The sequence below is a fragment of the Monodelphis domestica genome, chromosome 5, assembly GCF_027887165.1.
Source record: "Monodelphis domestica isolate mMonDom1 chromosome 5, mMonDom1.pri, whole genome shotgun sequence".
In the NCBI taxonomy this organism is placed as follows: Eukaryota; Metazoa; Chordata; class Mammalia; order Didelphimorphia; family Didelphidae; genus Monodelphis; species Monodelphis domestica.
In genome coordinates, this window is record NC_077231.1 from 258,743,228 (window position 1) to 258,763,688 (window position 20,461).

Sequence of the window (20,461 nt, forward strand, 5' to 3'; positions counted from 1 at the left end):
ATGGACCCCAGATCAAGAATGCCTGATACAATCCAAGCCTGTCATTTCACAGATAGGGAACTAGAGGCTTAAAGTAGATGAACTGACCTGCTGAAGAACAGGCAGCTCTCAAATGGCAGAGCTGGGATTCTGGTCCACGTTATCTGGCTTCATATTCAATGCACTTTCCAATGTTCTCCTACTTCTTTTACTTGCCTGCTCCACAATCAATGTTATTAAGTGTAGGAGGACCTTTAAAAGGTTTTCTGTATTCTCGGATTGTGCTGGATTGTCACAACAGGAATGTGTTATCCACTGAAAACCTAAACCCTTGGGAACAAGATTGTTCCAAAGTACTCAGAAGCCGGAGACCATTTCACTTCTTAAAATACATGACTAATTACAGTCTGCACATTTTGGCGATAGCATCACTCCCTTCCAAATTAAAATGCTGGCAATGTAATTTGGAACCATTTTTCCTGGAATTTAGATGCTTTCAGTTCTTCTCTCTCTCTGCCTTATGTAAGGAAACCAAGGGATGCAATTATATAGGAAGAACAGATAAATGGCCAAAGAAAAGCTTTGTCTTCTAAGAGTGACAGTAGAGAATTGCAGAGAGAAACAGAAAAATAGCAGGAATACAGAATAATAATTTTGTGTGTCCTTAGAAATAAAGGCAAAAGACTGCATGTGGCATGAATGCAAAAGACTTTTGATGGAAAATTCAGAGCAAACAAATGTGTGATTATAGGAAAGTTAACAGTCCCTCAAATCAAAATGCTATTGTATACCATGCCCCCTGCAGTGAGAATAGAGTACAAGAAAAATCAAATAGCTTGGGAGCTATAATTCTACCTGTGATTCTCTAAATTGAAGGACCATAGATTTAGAGCTGAAGGGGAGCTACAGGAGAACTTTAAGTCCAACACTTTCATTTTACGTAAAAGGAAACCAAGGCATAACAAGTTAAGGAATTTACCCAAGATAACACACTAGCGAGAGGCGGAAGTAAGACTCAAATCTGGGTTCACAGACTCTAAATGAAGCGGATTTTCCCTCTGTACCATTGTGCCTTCCTGAAGTCATGATGCTCCTGAAAGATGTAGTATAATGAACAAAACCATACTTTTTGGAGCACCTTTGAATCAACAGTGAAGAGAAATGGGTGAAAGCCAATAGCAGAGTGGAAAGAAAATTCCTTATGATCCTCCTCAAAGGAAACACCACCCAGTGCCTTGAGGCCATTACCTTTCTTTGGAAGTGAAATTGTGTGAGTCACAGGAGAGGTCCTGGATCCCAAAGAGATGTTGTCCAGGGGGTCGTCACCCTGAAGAAGAGCCTACAGAGTAGAACAATGGAGGTGCATGGTAGGGCAACTTCTTTTATTTGCTCTGAAGCAATGTGGGCTTATGTGGGCTCCTTCTTGATATCCTTTACTTGGAGGTCTGGTGTGAACTTTTGTTGTTTTGGCATTGACTAACATCCCTACCTCTCTATCTCTTGTAGGTGTCCAACGTTTTCTCTAGGAGACTCTCAGTAATTTCCATGGCTTAGTGAAAGTCACTGAGGATTCTTAAAAGTCAGAAAGGTGAATGAAAAGGGGAAAAAAAGATGTATAAAGGATATCCCTTGGTCTAAAAAAGACACAATTAGAGATATATTTGTTCTGATCTCAACAAACACCAAATAAAATGGGCTAGCTATTATGATTACTACTATATTTACTGTAATTACTACTACAAATACTATTATTGCTACCACTACTTTCATTATTATTATTAGTCTATTATTATTACTACAGTGACCAACATTATTACTATTGTTATTAATTCTAATACCAATATTATCACTACTATTATTATTATTGCTACTGTTGTTATTTTTACTACTACTACTATTACTACTACTGTTGTAGCTACTACTATTGTTACTGTTACTACTATGTAGTTTGTCCAAGATCATAGAGTTAGTGGGAAAGTCAAGACTGGGAATTAAGTCTCCTAACTCTCAATCCAATGCTGCCTTTATTTAAAAAAAATGAATGCATTTGAAATTTTGCATTTAATACATTTAATTTTTGGCACTTAAAAAGATAAGCCTTCTGGGGTTCTTTCCCAGACAGTCCTTTTATTCTATTCTGGCATGCTATCTTTTATTGCTTCCCTGGTCTACTTCAAAACATAGCTCAAGTACTACCTTCTACATGCAGCCCTTCTGGGATACTCCACAAACTATCTAATGTGTTCTACTTATTTGTTGTTTTATTGTTTGGGCCTTTTCAGTGGATTCTGACTCATCACCCTTTGGATATACATATTATAAGGGTTAGATGAGGAGTTTTGACAAAATTAAGAGAGCATCTTTTAATAACTTGAGTTTTAATGAGAATATATTAGAGCTGTAAATTAATATTATGCCTTTAATCCAGAGAAAAGAAAACTTCTAGTAGCTATTAACAATTAACGATTTAGTTTTATTAAGACAGAGATAGTAAAAGAATATAGTAAAATGAATATAGTAAAGGAGAGAAATATAGGAAAGAAGTAGAGAAAGAAATTGCCTAATACCCAACTAGCTACCCTAAAACTACCTGTAACTGCCTATAATTGCTGTTAGAGAAAGTCCAGCTGATCACCCTTCAACTCAGCTCACCAGGTAGAATATATATATCTCCTAACCACTAACCAACCACCAACTAATCACCAACTCACACCATCAGCAATCAACCTCCAATGACCAACTAACAACTAAAAACCACTTCCCAACCCCCATTGTCGTTGTCTCTGGGTAACCGAGGATGACAATTGACTTTGTGCGTTTTAGTGCACAAAGACACTTGTGCATGAAGATTTAAGTGGAAAAGTCGATGCACAGAGACAGTCCCACTCTCTCCGCGTAGGAAGCCTGGGTCCAGTGGCACGAAAAGTCGTACACCTGGAGACTTCCTCAGCTGCATTGGGTGGCCATGTTGTCTTTTGTGCTCCAACACGCCCTAAGCACTCCACAGTGCTTTGCTGTGTCGCCATCTCAGCCATTGAAACTTCTTGTTGGTTTCTTCCGCCTGTTCTGCTGAAGCAGTCTTCACATGCTGGATGAGCAAAGCCCTGGTTCACCAGGGGTCGACGATGACCCGATGGCTACCCTCACAATGTTTAGCCGGCCTGTCGAAGCTGTTGCCCGGGGTGTGGCCGCTGCTGCATGCTAGCAGCTACTGGGAGCCACAAGTGAGAGCTGGGTGTCAGGTAGGGGTCAGAGGCTGGAGAGCTGCGCTAGGAGGGCACAACAAGCCCTCCATACCAAAGATATTACTCCTCCCTGAGCACCCCATACACCCCTTCCCAACCCCCAAAAGGTAAAAAATCCCCAAGAGCCCCTCAAGTCCCTCTCAGTCCTCACACTGCCCTTTTATAACTCCTTCTTACCTCACTTCCTGTCTCTCTGGTTTCTATTTTCTTTCACTGTGGGCTGGTATATCTTTACACATCTGTATGGTAATAGGACCTCCAAATTCCCAGTTAAATTAGAGAAAGGGATTAAGAATTTCCTTTTATCATCAGTATCCATCAAATCTCATCCCAAGGGATCAGGACAAGGTGATCTTAGTAGGGAGGTCTAGTAATTCATAAATCTGAATGCCCATAAAGAGGAGTAGTAATAAAATGTACAGCTTCAGATGTATATACATGTACCCAGAGATTCAATCCCAATGATATGACTCTACTTTTAGTGGAGATTGATTGCTTGGTGCTCTTGCTTGAGGGGTGGAGTTGGTGACAGTATGGGAGAAGAGAGAGAGATCATAGTCTTCTGTTTTTCAGCTTGAAGAGAGAAGATGCATAAGTCCAGATTCTTTTCAGGGACAAGTTCCTGAAAGAATGAGATATTATAGGAAGATGCTAATATGTAGAGGAGCTGGCACCTTGTCATTTCCTTATACTCTCCCTTTCAGATTGTTATCCCAAGACAACATCCATTCAATTTCAAAATGGTAGGCAAAAAATGGAGATAAAAGAGATGTTATCAGCATTCCCTGCCCCCTCCTTTCTCTTCGTCTCTATCTATCTCTATTTCTCTTTGTTTCTATCTGTCTTTCTCTCTCTCATACACAATTAGTTAAAAAAATTCTTTTGGAGTTATTCTAAAAAAAACAGTGAGCAGACAAACGTAAATCGCAACCCCCTTCATCTCCTGCCATCATCATCTTTGGAAATTTCAATATTCTTGTTGACAACTGCTCTGACAAGCTCACCAAAAAAAAAATTCCTCAACCTCCTCACCTCCAACAATCTCCTTTTTCCATTGTCTTTCAGCCATTATGTAAACTTGGACAACAACTTTTCATAGTTCTCCCAGCTCCATGAGGTGGATCTTAGAAAATTCCCCACGTGATAGGATCCTATCCTCTCACTGCTATAACCTCACTCATGCTAAACCTATTCCCATTTTTTTTCAGTGTATCTCTTTCACTCTAGATCCATATCTCTCACTATACAGCCTTTTTTCTTTAATTGGTCACTTCAGTGGTTCGAGTCATGACTCTAGGATCTCTTGCTCCCCTGACCTTTGGCTCTTGGAAGACCTATTAAGACCCATTAAAATTCATCTAAGCCCTGCAATTTAATTCTTTTGCTCCTGCTTCAGGTCTACTGAGACTGGAGAAAGTCATAAAATTGAGCTATTTTCATTTATTATACACTACAAATTCATGGTATGAAAACTTTGAAATGGTTCTTAATGTGGCTCAGCAATTCTACTTACCCTTATTAACTCTTATTCCCCATAGTAAAGTAACCATTCCAAAAATAATCTCTCTCTCTTTGTTTCTCTTCCTCTCTCTCTGTTTCTCTTTGTATTTCTGTCTCTGTCTGTCTGTCTGTCTCTTTCCCTCTTTCTCTGTGTGTGTCGGTGTCTTTCTCTCTCCCTCTCTGTCTCTGTCTCTCTCCCACTACTCTGCCCTTGCTGCTCCTGTCATCAAAGCAGATAGCTAACTTTTAGTACATTGAGAACATTGAAGCCATATGTCTATGGATGCTATCATTCCTCAAAATTTCTGTTTCCCACTGATCATAGAAAAAATATCTCTATTCCCTTAAAAAAAACCTTACTTCCTGTTACAATTGATACTAAATATTAGTTTTAAGGCAGAAAAGCACTAAGGGCTAGACAATTAGGATTAAATGACTTGCCCAGGATCATATAGCTACTGTCTAAGGGCAGATTTTAACTCCTGATTTCTTGACTCTAGGCCTAGCTCTCTATCCACTGAACCACCTATCTACCCCTCTATTCCTTTCTAAGGCTAAAATTGTGTCCCCAATTCCATTCTCTCCTACTTTCCCTAGGATGTGTGGCCCAAGCATTCACCTTATCTTCCAGAGTTATTTTTGACTCTTTCCTCTTTTTTAAAAAAAATCTTTCATATCAAATCACGTTGCTAAGTCATATTGAAGTATTCTGCAACATCTCTTCTCAATTTCTATGGCCTCTATTCAATTTTATTTAAAATGCCTGTTTTTTTTTAACAAAGAAAAAGTAAAAGATGTCTACAGTGTCTCCATGAACAAAAATGGACAAATAAATGTAGGTTTTAAGAAAAAAAAATTGAGCCTTTTAAAGACGCTGATGATTTATTACAAAAGTCTTCCCACCTTCAATGTCTCTTCTTCCCACTCTGATCTTTATGTTACTACCAGAATAATAATTTTTTAAACCTCATCCTTCTTACCTCTAAAATACATGCTAGGCATGTAGGTGGTACAATGGATAGAGAATCTGACAGACTCAGGAAGCCATGAGTTCAAATCCCTTATCAGACACTTATTAACTATATTATTATGTTATTTCATCTTTCTCAGCCCCATTGTACTCATCCCTAAAATCAGAGATGGCTTCTAAGGCCCTTTTCAGTGCTAAATCTATATCACTGCTCTGCTCAAAATCCTTTTGTGTTTCTCTCTTGTTTACTAAGTTCATATTCCTTTGCCTGGTATCTAAGGTGCTCTATCTGAAATGTCTTTCCTCATCTGTTTTGTTTTTTGAAATCTTACAAATCATTTAACACTAATTCAGATATCATGTCTTCCACAAAATATTTCATGATCTTCACCTCAAATTAGTAATAAGCTCCTTTTTCAGATCTCAATATTATTTTACAATTCTCTGATGCATTATTGGTCACTTCAATGTTTCACAAGTTATGACTCTAGGATCTCTTGCTCCCCTGGCCTTTGGCTCTTGGAAGACCTATTAAGACCCATTAAGATTCATCTAAACCCTTCCATTGAATTCCTCTGCTCCTGATTCAGGTCTACTGAAACTGGAGAAAGTCATAAAATTGAGTTATTTTCATTTTTTCCTCCACCACAAATTCATGATATGAAAACTTCAAAATGGTTCTTAGTGTGGCTCAGCAATTCTACTTAACCCTGGAATCAGAAGGCTTATATTCCTGAGTTTGAATCTCAGACATTTTCTAGCTGTGTGGCCCTGAGCAAGTCACTTAATCCTGATTGCTTCAGTTTCCTCATCTGTAAAATGAGCTGGAAAAGGAAATGGCAAAGCACTCCAGTATCTCTGCCAAGAAAACCCCAAATGGTTTCATGAAGAATTGGACATGACTAAACAACAACATTCATTTATCATGAAATATTGTGTATTAGAACTATCTGTGTTGGTCTTTTCCCACCTTCCCCATTAGATTGTAAGCTTCATGAGGCCAGGGCAAGGATGGCATATCACCTAAACTTTGACTTCATAATCATCTAGCTCAATTGGCACTTAGAACATACTTGTGCTATTGCTGTTAAGAGTGGCAAGGAAGGGGGGAAGTCTCAAGATAGAAAGTGCTTAGACTTCCGGGTAATCATGGCTGCAATCTAGACGCGGCACGTTTCCTCTCCCCAGCACCGAACGAAATAGACTACATCAAAGGAGCATAAAATCACCTTTGGAGGAACAGAAGGACTCCCCAGTACCCCACAGAGGCAAAGGTACGTGGGGCTTGAACATTTCCACACTAAAATAAGAAGGAAAAGCTTGCACAGAAAAGTGAACTGAGCCGCCCTTCCCCCACCCCACCTCCCCCACTAAACCAGAGTGAGCTACCTGAGCGCTCACCGGGACAGCGAGTGAGTGGGGAGCGTCTCTGTCTGGGGGGGCACTCCAGGGTCCTTGGGATCTGGGGACTGCCAGGAAAAAACGTCTCAGGGCGCTTTCACTGGAGAAGCCAGCGGACTTCGGGCGGGCTGCGCTGAACAAGGCGCACGGATTATCTGGGCGGAGCTGAATACCTGGGCTCGGAGGCTGGGAAGAACCAGTCTGAAGCAACCTAAATTCACAGAAAAACCACTCTTATAACCCAGACCCCAGACCAAAAAGGAAAGGGAAATAAAACCACCAAAGGGATGGCTCACATGGCCCAAAATCAAGCCTCCAGGAAGAAAGGGAAAAAAGTGACTATTGAAAACTTTTATGGTGGAAGTACCCAAGGGAAAGAGGAGAATGAAGAGGAAATCCAAAAAAATTCAGAACACGCCTCCCAAAATGGAAACTATCAACAAGCTCTGGAAGATCTCAAACTGGAACTTATCCAAAAGATGGAAACCTTCTGGAAAGAAAAATGGGAGAAAGAGATCAGCTGTCTGACAGATAAGACTGCTCAATTGGAAAAAGAACTCGAAGCAGCCAATACAAGGGCAGACAAGGCTGAAAAGCAAATCCAGTCCCTAATGACCAGAATTAAGGACCTCGAAGAAAGTGAGATGATAAAACAGCAAGAATCAATAAAGCAAACCCAAACAATTAATGAATTGGAAGAAAACAGAAAATATCTCACTGAGAAGGTCACGGACCTGGAGAACAGAGGAAGACGAGAAAATCTCCGTATCATCGGTCTCCCAGAAAAACCAGAGGTAAACAACAAATTGGATTTTATTCTAGAGGAGATTATAAAAGAAAATTGCCCCCACGTTCTGGAGCAAGGGGGCAAAATAGAAATAGAAAGGATTCATAGAACACCTTCTATACTAAATCCCCAAAAGACAACGCCTAGGAATGTAATTGCCAAATTCAAGAGCTTCCAAGTAAAGGAGAAAATCCTACAAGAAGCCAAGAAGAAGAGCTTCAGATACAAGGGGGCTCCCATAAGGATCACACATGACTTAGCGGCTAACACACTAAGAGACCGCAAAGCATGGAACACGATATTTAGAAAGGCAAGAGAGCTGGGTCTCCAACCAAGAATCAACTACCCAGCAAAACTGACTATATACTTCCAGGGGAAAGTATGGGCATTCAACAAAATAGAAGATTTCCAAGCATTTGCTAAGAAAAGACCAGAGCTCTGTGGAAAGTTCGATATCCAAGCACAGAAAGCAAGAGAAACATGAAAAGGTAAATATGAAAGAAAGGGAAAAGGAGATAAATCTTATCTTTCTCTTTAAGTCAAACTCTCTTCTATAAGGACTACATTTACATCTAATTATATATATTAATATGTGGGGAAAATGTTTTGTGTAACTCTCATAAATTGTATCATCATAAGAGTAGTTAGAAGAAACATGCATAGGGAAAGATTGGGGAATCAAGAAGATTTGGGGAAAGTTGGGGCAAAAAAAGGAAAAGGGAGGGGGGAACCGTGATAATACTAAGATTAACTTCAAGAAATAGGGGGGGAATCAATAGAATAAACTTTCCCATATAAAGATACACATGGGAAGGGGAGGGGAAGAACTCTCATATGAGAAGGAGAGGAAGAGAGCGTGAAGTGGAAGTACTTAAACCTTACTCTCAGTGAAATCAAATCTGAGAGGGAAGAACATCTAGATCCAGTGGGATCCTGAATTCTATCTTATCCATTAGGGCAAGAAAGAAAGGAAAATTAAGGAGGGGGAGGGGGGAGGGAGCACAAAAAGGGAGGGAAGGAGAGGGGGGAGGGGAAGGGAGCATAAAAAGGGAGGGGCTAGAAAGGGAAGCATCTCAAGGGAGGGGACTAGGGGGACTGACCTAAAGTAAATCACTGGTTCAAAAGGAGAAAGCTAAAGAAGAAAGGTCAGAACTAGGGGAAGACATCAAAATGCCAGCGAATCCACAAATAACAATCATAACTTTGAACGTGAATGGGATGAACTCACCCATAAAACGCAGACAAATAGCAGATTGGATTAGAACACAAAACCCTACCATATGTTGCCTTCAAGAAACACATATGAGACGGGTTGACACTCACAAGGTTAGAATTAAAGGTTGGAGTAAGACCTTTTGGGCCTCAACTGATAGAAAGAAGGCAGGAGTTGCAATCATGATATCTGACAAAGCCAAAGCACAAATAGACCTGATCAAAAGGGATAGGGAAGGTAAATATATTCTGCTAAAAGGGAGTATAGACAATGAGGAAATATCACTAATCAACATGTATGCACCAAATGGTATAGCATCCAAATTTTTAATAGAGAAACTAGGAGAATTGAAGGAGGAATTAGACAGTAAAACCATATTAGTGGGAGACTTGAACCAACCACTATCAAATTTAGATAAATCAAATCAAAAAATAAATAAGAAAGAGGTAAAAGAGGTGAATGAAATCTTAGAAAAATTAGAATTAATAGACATATGGAGAAAAATAAATAGGGACAAAAAAGAATACACCTTCTTTTCAGCACCACATGGCACATTCACAAAAATAGATCATACACTAGGTCATAGAAACATGGCACTTAAATGCAGAAAAGCAGAAATATTAACTGCAGCCTTTTCAGATCACAAGGCAATTAAAATATTGATCGGCAAGGGTACATGGAGACCCAAATCAAAAATTAATTGGAAATTAAATAACATGATACTCCAAAACCATTTAGTTAGAGAAGAAATCATAGAAACAATTAACAATTTCGTTGAAGAAAATGACAACGGCGAAACATCCTTTCAAACCTTATGGGATGCAGCCAAGGCAGTACTTAGAGGAAAATTCATATCCCTGAGTGCATATATTAACAAATTAGGGAGGACAGAGACCAAGGAATTGGAAATGCAAATCAAAAAACTTGAGAATGAACAAATTAAAAACCCCCAGAAGAAAACCATACTAGAGATCCTAAAAATTAAGGGAGAAATTAATAAAATAGAAAGTGACAGAACTATTGAGCTAATAAACAAGACTAGAAGCTGGTACTTTGAAAAAACAGACAAAATAGACAAAGTACTGGTTAATTTAATTAAAAAAAGGAAAGAAGAAAGGCAAATTAATAGCATCAAGGATGAAAAGGGGGATCTCACCTCAAATGAAGAGGAAATTAAGGCAATCATTAAAAACTACTTTGCCCAACTATATGGCAATAAATTTACCAATCTAGGTGATATGGATGAATATTTACAAAAATATAAATTGCCTAGACTAACAGAAGAAGAAATAGTTTTCTTAAATAATCCCATATCAGAAATTGAAATCCATCAAGCCATCAAAGAACTGCCTAAGAAAAAATCCCCAGGGCCTGATGGATTCACCAGTGAATTCTATCAAACATTCAGAGAACAGTTAACCCCAATATTACACAAACTATTCGACATAATAAGCAAAGAGGGAGTCCTACCAAACTCCTTTTATGACACAAGCATGGTACTAATTCCAAAGCCAGGCAGGCCAAAAACAGAGAAAGAAAACTATAGGCCAATCTCCCTAATGAATATAGATGCAAAAATCTTAAATAGGATACTAGCAAAAAGACTCCAGCAAGTGATTAGAAGGGTCATCCACCATGATCAAGTAGGATTCATACCAGGGATGCAGGGCTGGTTCAACATTAGGAAAACTATCCACATAATTGACCACATCAACAAGCAAACCAACAAGAATCACATGATTATCTCAATAGATGCAGAAAAAGCCTTTGATAAAATACAACACCCATTCCTACTAAAAACACTAGAAAGCATAGGAATAGAAGGGTCATTCCTAAAAATAATAAACAGTATATATCTAAAACCATCAGCTAATATCATCTGCAATGGGGATAAACTAAATCCATTCCCATTAAGATCAGGAGTGAAACAAGGATGCCCATTATCACCTCTATTATTTGACATTGTATTAGAAACACTAGCAGTAGCAATTAGAGAAGAAAAAGAAATTGAAGGCATCAAAATAGGCAAGGAGGAGACCAAATTATCACTCTTTGCAGATGACATGATGGTCTACTTAAAGAATCCTAGAGATTCAACCAAAAAGTTAATTGAAATAATCAACAACTTTAGCAAAGTTGCAGGATACAAAATAAACCCACATAAGTCATCAGCATTTCTATATAATTCCAACACAGCTCAGCAGCAAGAACTAGAAAGAGAAATCCCATTCAAAATTACCCAAGACAAAATAAAATACTTAGGAATCTATCTCCCGAGACAAACACAGGATCTATATGAACACAACTACAAAACACTTTCCACACAACTAAAACTAGACTTGAACAATTGGAAGAACATTAACTGCTCATGGGTAGGACGAGCCAATATAATAAAAATGACCATCCTACCCAAACTCATCTATCTATTTAGTGCCATACCCATGGAACTCCCAAAAATTTTTTTTACTGATTTAGAAAAAAACATAACAAAGTTCATTTGGAAAAACAAAAGATCAAGGATACCCAGGGAATTAATGAAAAAAAATACAAAGGAAGGGGGTCTTGCAGTCCCAGATCTCAGACTATATTATAAAGCAGCGGTCATCAAAACAATTTGGTACTGGCTAAGAGACAGAAAGGAGGATCAGTGGAATAGACTGGGGGCAAGCAACCTCAGCAAGACAGTATATGACAAACCCAAAGATCCCAGCTTTTGGGACAAAAATCCACTATTTCATAAAAACTGTTGGGAAAATTGGAGGACAGTGTGGGAAAGATTAGGCTTAGATCAACACCTCACACCCTACACCAAGATAAATTCAAAATGGATGAATGACTTGAACATAAAGAAAGAAACTATAAGAAAATTAGGCGAACACAGAATAGTATACATGTCAGACCTTTGGGAAGGGAAATACTTCAAAACCAAGCAAGAATTAGAAAGAATTACAAAATGCAAAATAAATAATCTGGATTACATCAAATTAAAAAGTTTTTGTACAAACAAAACCAATGTAACCAAAATCAGAAGGGTAGCAACAAATTGGGAAACAATCTTCATAAAAACCTCTGACAAGGGTTTAATTACTAAAATTTATAAAGAACTAAATCAATTGTACAAAAAATCAAGCCATTCTCCAATTGACAAATGGGCAAGGGACATGAACAGGCAATTCTCAGCCAAAGAAATCAAAACTATTAATAAGCACATGAAAAAGTGCTCTACATCTCTTATAATCAGAGAGATGCAAATCAAAACAACTCTGAGGTATCATCTCACACCTAGCAGATTGGCTAACATGACAGCTATGCAAAGTAATGAATGCTGGAGGGGATGTGGCAAAGTGGGGACATTAATTCATTGCTGGTGGAGTTGTGAATTGATCCAACCATTCTGGAGGGCAATTTGGAACTATGCCCAAAGGGCGATAAAAGACTGTCTGCCCTTTGATCCAGCCATAGCACTGCTGGGCTTGTACCCCAAAGAGATAATGGACAAAAAGACTTGTACAAAAATATTCATAGCTGCGCTCTTTGTGGTGGCCAAAAATTGGAAAATGAGGGGATGCCCCTCAATTGGGGAATGGCTAAACAAATTGTGGTATATGTTGGTGATGGAATATTATTGTGCTAAAAGGAATAATAAAGTGGAGGAATTCCATGTGAACTGGAACAACCTCCAGGAAGTGATGCAGAGCGAAAGGAGCAGAACCAGGAAAACATTATACACAGAGACTGATACATTGTGGTACAATCGAAGGTGATGGACTTCTCCATAAGTATCAATGCAATTTCCCTGAACAATCTGCAGGGATCTAAAAAAAAAAAATACTACCCACAAGCAGAGGATAAACTGTGGGAGTAAAAACACCGCTGAAAAGCAACTGCTGGACCACAGGGTTGGAGGAGATAAGACTGAGGAGAGACTCTAAATGAACACTATAATGCAAACTCCAACAACAGGGAAATGGGTTCGAGTCAAGAACACATGTGATAACCAGTGGAATCATGCGTCGGCTATGGGAGAGGGAAAGGCGGGGGGGGGGGGGGGGGGGGGGAGGGGAGGAAAAGAAAACGATCTTTGTTTCCAGTGAATAATGTATGAAAACGACCAAATAAAATAATATTAAAATTTAAAAAAAAAAAAAAAAAAGAAAGTGCTTAAAAAGTGTTTGGTAAATTGAATCCACTGAGCTGGATCTTAAAAGATGGGTAGATTTTAGCAAGCAGAGAGGAGACAGAGGATGTTCTAGTGGGAATGGTGTAAATAAAATTACAGACACAAGAAAAGGTGAGACTATCTTACTGAATAGTGAGTGGGCTGCTTCAGGATTTTTATGTTCCCTATGACTATTTCTAGATTCCCATTTGTGAAGATTTCCTACTTATGGCTCTTATCCTAAGTGCTTCTTGATTTGGGGAATTTTTCACTAGGAAAGCTTAAAGCTGAGCATTTTTGAGACGTCTTGTTTAAAACCATTTGCTTCTGTCCAGATGAATCCTATAATCTAACAGCCGAGAAACAAAAGGCTTCTCATTTACTTTTCTTATTTTTTAAAAAAAATCTGTTTCTTGGTATCATTTGTTATGTCACTGTCAATTGGATAACAACATTTGCCTTTATCCCCTTCTCCTCCAGGGTATATTAAAGGAAAGCTTTCCTGTTTTCTTTTTATGGCTCCCACTTTTTTTTTTGCAAGTCACATTTCATTCCTGCTTTATGTTTTCCAACCTCTCTGCTACCAGCTTTCCCCATTTCTTTATACTTTCTTGGTATGTGATTAAATATGACACAGCAATAACTGCACTTGGTATTTTTTGGATGTAAATGAAAATGTGCATTAATCAGATAAGACATTAATTAGAGAAAATCACATGAATTTTACTTCAGAGCACATTAAAATTCAGGCTAGATTTAGCATTTGCAGCTTACTAACAGAAGCTATTTTGGGCAAAATAAGTTTTGAGAATTTTTAAAAATTCCTTTGGATGAAGGTGATAGCAACTCTGAGATTCTTTTCCAAAGAACCTTTTTTCATGAAAGACTGGGCACTGGAATTTTAAGGCAATAAATACAACGAAGAGAGATAATTTAGGAGGGCTATTAAAATGGTGTAATGACACTGGAACATTTGAGGGCTCTGACCCATGTGGGGATTTTCAGATCCCTTCTCTTGCCCTCCCATCCCTCCTGTCAAATTTACTTCCCAGCCAAGGTCATCCATTGCATCCTGGGTCATTGGCAGTCATCCTGACTTTTGCCTTGCCAGTGGACTTTGATGACTGAGAGAGAGGGTGAGGCTGATGACTCTGCGCAACTCCTCCTCTTTTAAATCTAGCTCACTGGCAAAATGGGACATCGCCTTGTGGCATTCTTGGTCCTCTTTGAAAATGAAGAGAAAGTGAAGAATGTTCAGGTGGTAACACTGAGCACAGCAGCTCAGCACTGTGGCTTGCTCCAGCACTTCTGGTGTAGCAGTGAGCACTTTGTACTCTCAGGTGAAGCTGGGACCTTCTTACAGAGAAGGAGGACCAGAATTCCCTAGCATTTAGTGGTATAGTGGAGAAACCCTGGACTGGGAAGTCAGGAGAACTGGGAGGCTCTAGCTGATGTTTCCTGAATAAGGTTTTTCAATGATTAACAGAAGGTGTTTGACTAGAGAGCCTCTAGCATCCTTTATAATTTGAATCATCTCTCTAAAATGAGATAGATTAGTAGATTAGGAGGCAGAGATCTGGGCTCTGTCACTTTTGTATCAACTCTGTGAACTTGAGTAAATGGTACCCTTTTTGTAGCTTAGATTTCAGATCTGTGGCTAGGTAGAGGGGTAAGGAATGGCTATGAGATTTGAGTGGTGCAGGGAATTCCCGGGTGAGGAAATTCACCTCAAAATCAATGAATGTTAATAATAATAATACTAATGTATAAGTGGAATTTTGAACCCTTGGAGTTCATTCCCTAGAAGTCCTTCAGTATTTCCCAGAATTCCTCTCCTCTTGCCACCACGTTGTGTGGTCACGTTTGCATTTAAGTTTGCTGTAACTCCCCCCTCTCGCTCTTCTTTCGAGAGCCGGCTGTGTGGTTTAGTTCTTTTGCTTTAGTTATTATTAATAAAACTTTAAAAATAGAATAGTTATTGAATATTAATTTTAATCTTTACAACAGCTAACATTTATATAATACCTACATGCTAGCCATGTTACAATTTTTATCTCTTTTGATACAATGACCCTGGAAAGTAGCTACTGTTATTATCCCAATTTTGTTGTATTTGAGTCATTTCAGTCATGTCCAACTTTTCATGACCCGATTTTAGAGTTTTCTGGCCAAAGATCTGGAGTGGTTTGACATTTCTTTCTCCAGCTCATTTTGCAGATGAGGAAAAGGAGACAAACGAGGTTAAGCAACTTGACCAAGGTCACATAGTGTCCAAGGTTGGATTTGAATTCAGGTCTTTCAGACTCCAGACCCAGAGCTCTAGCTACTGTGCCACCTAGCTGATACCTTTTCTGAAACTTAATTGTCTTAGAGAGTTGTCTAGAGCATTGAGGGGTTAAACGACTTGTGTCAGGTTGCACAATCAGTATGTACTGTGTTGAGGCCAGTAAGCACACTTGTGCCAGGTATATGTGCTGAGCACTGGGAATACAAATTCCAACAGAAAGAAAAACAATCTCTTCCCTCAAGGAGTTTACTTTCTAATTGGGAAGATGACACATGAAAATTAGCTGAAAAGGTGGAAAGGGGATGGTGGGGACTGGGTGAGAGGAAGGAAGGTGAAGGAAGGCATTGGGCTCTGCACAGGGGAGAGAAAGTCCTTTGTAGTGTAACCTGGAGAGGAATGAGGAAACCTTGGCCTGAGCTCCTTTCTTAAGTTAGAGGTTCATGGATGAACCAGCCAACCAGAAGGTGAGCCCTTAGGGGCCGAGAGTATTTCCAATAGGAGAAGTCCTCCAAAGATGGAAGGGGCTTCCAGGAAGAAGAGGTTTCTATGGCATGGCAGACAAAGACCTGTGGAGGGGTATCAAGAGGGCGGCCTGGAGAGGAATGAAGATGATGGGAGACTGTGCCCAATGACTAACTCTACGGATGGTTCTCTACTCATTATATGATATTGCCCCTCTTATAAAACAGGAATAAGAACAGGCTGTTTATCAGGAACGAATGAAAGGACCTCCTAAATGATAAAAGGCTACACAAATGTAAGGAATGCATTACTTGGCTTACCAACTTTCAAATCATTTAGAAGGAAGTAACACAAATTGAATACTAAAGCTGTGATGGACATCGCCTAATCTTTCTTTAGTGATTTAGAGGGCACTTCACAATTTTGTAATGCATCTGAATCTTCATGGTTTTTATTATCTAAATTTCATCTAAATTATCTAAAATTTTGAGTCTCCAAAGTCTCCAAAAAGAGAAAATGGGATTTTTAACCTCAGCTGAGGATAGTGCCTCTCTTAGTTGAATGGCTTCTTTTTCGAGTTCTGTTGTAGTAATGGGAAGGGAAAGGAAGAAGCATTTATGAAGTGTCTACTCTGTCAGGCATGTATTAAATACCTTATGAGATCATTTGATCCTCACAACAATCCTGGGAGGGAAATAAGAAAAACATATGAAGAGATGGAAAGAGAATTAGAATAATGCATACTATCATTACATGAAAAAAAAATAACAGCCACAAAATCAAGAGAAAAAAGTATCCAAGTAAAATAAATCCAAAAGACCCTCCAAAACAGAGGATGTTTATATTGCCACACACATAATTTCTATATTTTAAAACAAATTGTAAACAATGTGGACTTTGTGGTATAGCACATAATATCTTATGCGTTTGTTTATTTAAAATTTTTTGTTGGTGGTTATTAAGGAAAAATAAAAACAAAAACAAACAAAAAGCAACCTTGTAAGGTACATGCTTTTGATGATCTCCCTTGTAGATTTGGCAGCTAGGTGGTACAGTGGATAGAGCACTTGGCTCAGAATCAGAAAGATTCCTCCTTCTGAGTTCAAATCTAGCTGGAGGTACTTATTAGCTATGTGATCCTGGGCAAGTCACTTACCCCTATTTATCTCAGTTTCCTCATCTGTAAAATGAGTTGGAGAAGGAAATAAAGCCACTCCAGTAATTTGACAAGAAAACTCCATTATATGAGACCACAAGAAGTTGGGCAGGACTGGACAACAACAAAATTTGATATTTGAGGAAACTGATGCAAATACAGGCTAAGTGACTTGCCCAAGGTCATAGATCAAGTAACTGTCTAAGGCTAGATTTGAACTCAGATTTCCCTAACTTTAGATCCAGTGATCTCTTCCCTAGTAGCCTTCTTATTGGTCTTCTTTCTGCAATTCAAACTTCTGGCAACTCCCTCAAGAACTGATGTTAGGACGTTCGTGCCCCTCAGAAACCTTGAGTGGCTTCTAATTTGATCATAAGATAAAGTACAAACTCCTTATCTTAAGATTTCAGGCTCGCCACAATCTCGCTTCAGACTATCTTTTCAGCCATAGTTCATACCATTCTCCTTTGTTCACTCTACATTTAGGTCAAACTGAACTCTTGTTTGTTCCCAGATCTAGTCCTGGCTTGTTCTAACCCTCCATTTGCATGTTTACTTGTTGAAAGTGCTTCTTTCAAGGTCCAGTTCAGATATCACATGATCTTTTCTGAATCACCCCATCTAAAAGTGTTCCCCTCAGATTTTATTGGTCTGGCTGTCTGCTTTGTCCTAATTACAGACTACTTCATAGCAGTTGTTTGCATGGGGGCCACCCCCTCCTTTAGTTATATTCGCAGCCCCTTGAAGTCAGAGATTGTCATTTTCATCTCTAGATCGCCAGTACCTTGCACATGTAGTCCTTACTGAACAGTTTTTGGTTGATTCCCCATTTGGGCAAGAATCATTGTTAGAATTTGAACTCCATTTCTTTGTTCTTAAAAAGGAGTCCTTTGCTTTCTAGACGATGTTACTTTTTGGCAGAACTGACAGGAGCAGTGATTAGTGGGAGCCTTTTTTAAATGAAAGGTTAAGAAATGCGAAAGAATTCTTTGACTTTTTCCCCCCTGAAATACTTCAAAGAGTGAATTTCCTGTGCTGGGGACTGGTCAGCCCAGAGGCCAGAGAGAACAATGTTAATTTATTGCTAAATTTATTTTGAAAGCTGCACAAAGGAAAGACCTATCCAGTATTTCACCATCTGTAGTGTTTTTGTGTCTTGGTGGTTAAAGGCTACTACCAATGGTGGGGTCATAGAATTTTAAGAGCTGAGCTATAATAAAAGGGGTACCCCGTCCCCACCCTCCTTCAATCCATGTCTGATGAGAGGTGACATTGAACAATGGAAGGAATGGATTTCTGATAAAGCGCTCAGTGCCTGGTTTTCCTAGAATCTCTATCACCTGCATTAGAGGGACAGAGCTCAGACTCACTCGGCTACATTTGCTAGCTATAATGAAGAAGGTTTCTAGGTGGTAAAAGAAACAGAATCTAGGTGAGACAGCTGATGTTTAGGTTTGGCTCAGAGAGAAGAGAAGGGATTTGAAGATTTCCCCCCTTCAGCCTTTCCTCTTCAGCTATGGCTGCTCCCCCAGATTTGCTGTTATCCCTCTTGTCTTGTCCTCCTCCACTACTAGAGACTAAACTGTTTCTTCTTAGGAAGATGTCTCTTCCCCTTGAAACTGTCCACTCACATTTTATTCAAATTTGGGAAAGGATAACCACTTTAATGTCAATTAATTTAGTTAGGGTAATACAAAGGAATGGCTGGCAGGGAAAAGAATGGGAAAGGAAAATGGGGAAAAAGGGGGAGGTCCCTTCTCTAACTAACCCCTTTCCCCTCCCTCCTGGAGTTTGGGGGAACTCAGGCTTTGGCAGCCTGAGCCCCTTGAAAGATAGTCAGGTTGACTGACCCTGGGTTTGGCCCCTTGGCCACACTTCAGACCCAGGGCAACAGGAGCTAAGGTAAAGTCTGACAGAAACTCCAAATGTCTTTTTCAGGTTCCTCTTCAATAGTCTTTTCAATCGGGAAATGTTGGGGGTGGGGAAGGATATCCAGTCAATAGCAGGAAAAATGTGGGTAATCCTCATAAGAAAGTCTTATCCAGCCCTCTCTCTTCAGCTTCTCAAAACTGAGAGACCAACTGCTCTTCAGAAGGAATCTTCTGGCTCCTCAAGATTCCAGCCTCCTGTGGCCCCTCCCCCAACAAGGAGAAAGATTCAGCCTGGCACTTTTCCTTTAGTGCCAGCCTCTGTCACATAGCTAAGAGATACTGGCTAGTGAAAGCCCAGTTCTTTTTAACAGACAGAACAAGCCCTGTTTGTTGTATTTCTGCACATGAACTTTGGCACATGAATACATCGTCTCTTTGTTTTTAAACTCTTACTTTCTGTCTTAGTAATCAGATGAGGTTAAGTGACTCATTCAGGGTCTAGAAAGTGTTGGAGAGCAGATTTGAACCCAGGTCTTCTCATCTCCAGGTCTGGCTCTCTATCCACTGTGCCACCCACCTGCCCCCATTTCATGTTCTATTATTTCCCTTTCCACTGGGTGCTGAACTAGGTGTGCATTTATAAAGCAAGCTGTTGCTCTCTTTCCTGACAGCAATCAAAGTAAGAACTGGGATAAGTCTCTAAGTGCGTAGAGGTAATAACAGTGGATGGCAGCCTCCTCCTGGTGTTAGCTTCTTCCCTCCTAGGCATACAGGTTTCTGTGAATATGGAGCCCCTGTTTCTTTCGCTTTTTGAATTCATTTTTTCATGCTTTTAGGTAAATAGTGTTTAACTATTGTGAAAAGGATAAGAGTCCAGACCAGAATTTGCCACCAGCACAACCCTGAGGAATAACCTGTGAGATTCATCCCAGCCATAAATCTGACAGGCAGCCAGGAATCCATTTTATGGAGTGACTTCTTCCAACAGCATCTGAAAATGGACTTGGCAGAACAAGTGTTTCCCAGTGAACAATATAATTTGATCTCTTTTCCCTCAGAGAGAGACCTAGGAGCTATAGGATATGTGTATATTCTATTTCTATATACACAGGGGGGGGGGAGACAGAGGGAGAGAGAGAGGAGGGGGAGAGAGAGAAAGAGAGAGAGGAGGGGGAGAGGGAAAAAGGGAAGGAGAAAGAGAATGAGGTAGAGAGAAAGAGGAAGAGAGAGAAAGGGAGGGAGAGAGAGAAGGAGGGAGACAGAAGAAGGAAGAGAGAGAGAAGAAGGGGGAGAGAGAAAGAGAGAGAAGGAGGGAGAGAGAAAAGGAGGAAGAGAGAGAGAAGGAGGGGAGAGAGAGAGAGAGAATATATGTCTCCATTGGAGTTAGGGGGAGTACTGATTCTGGGATGTCAAACACTGGATCAATGGATG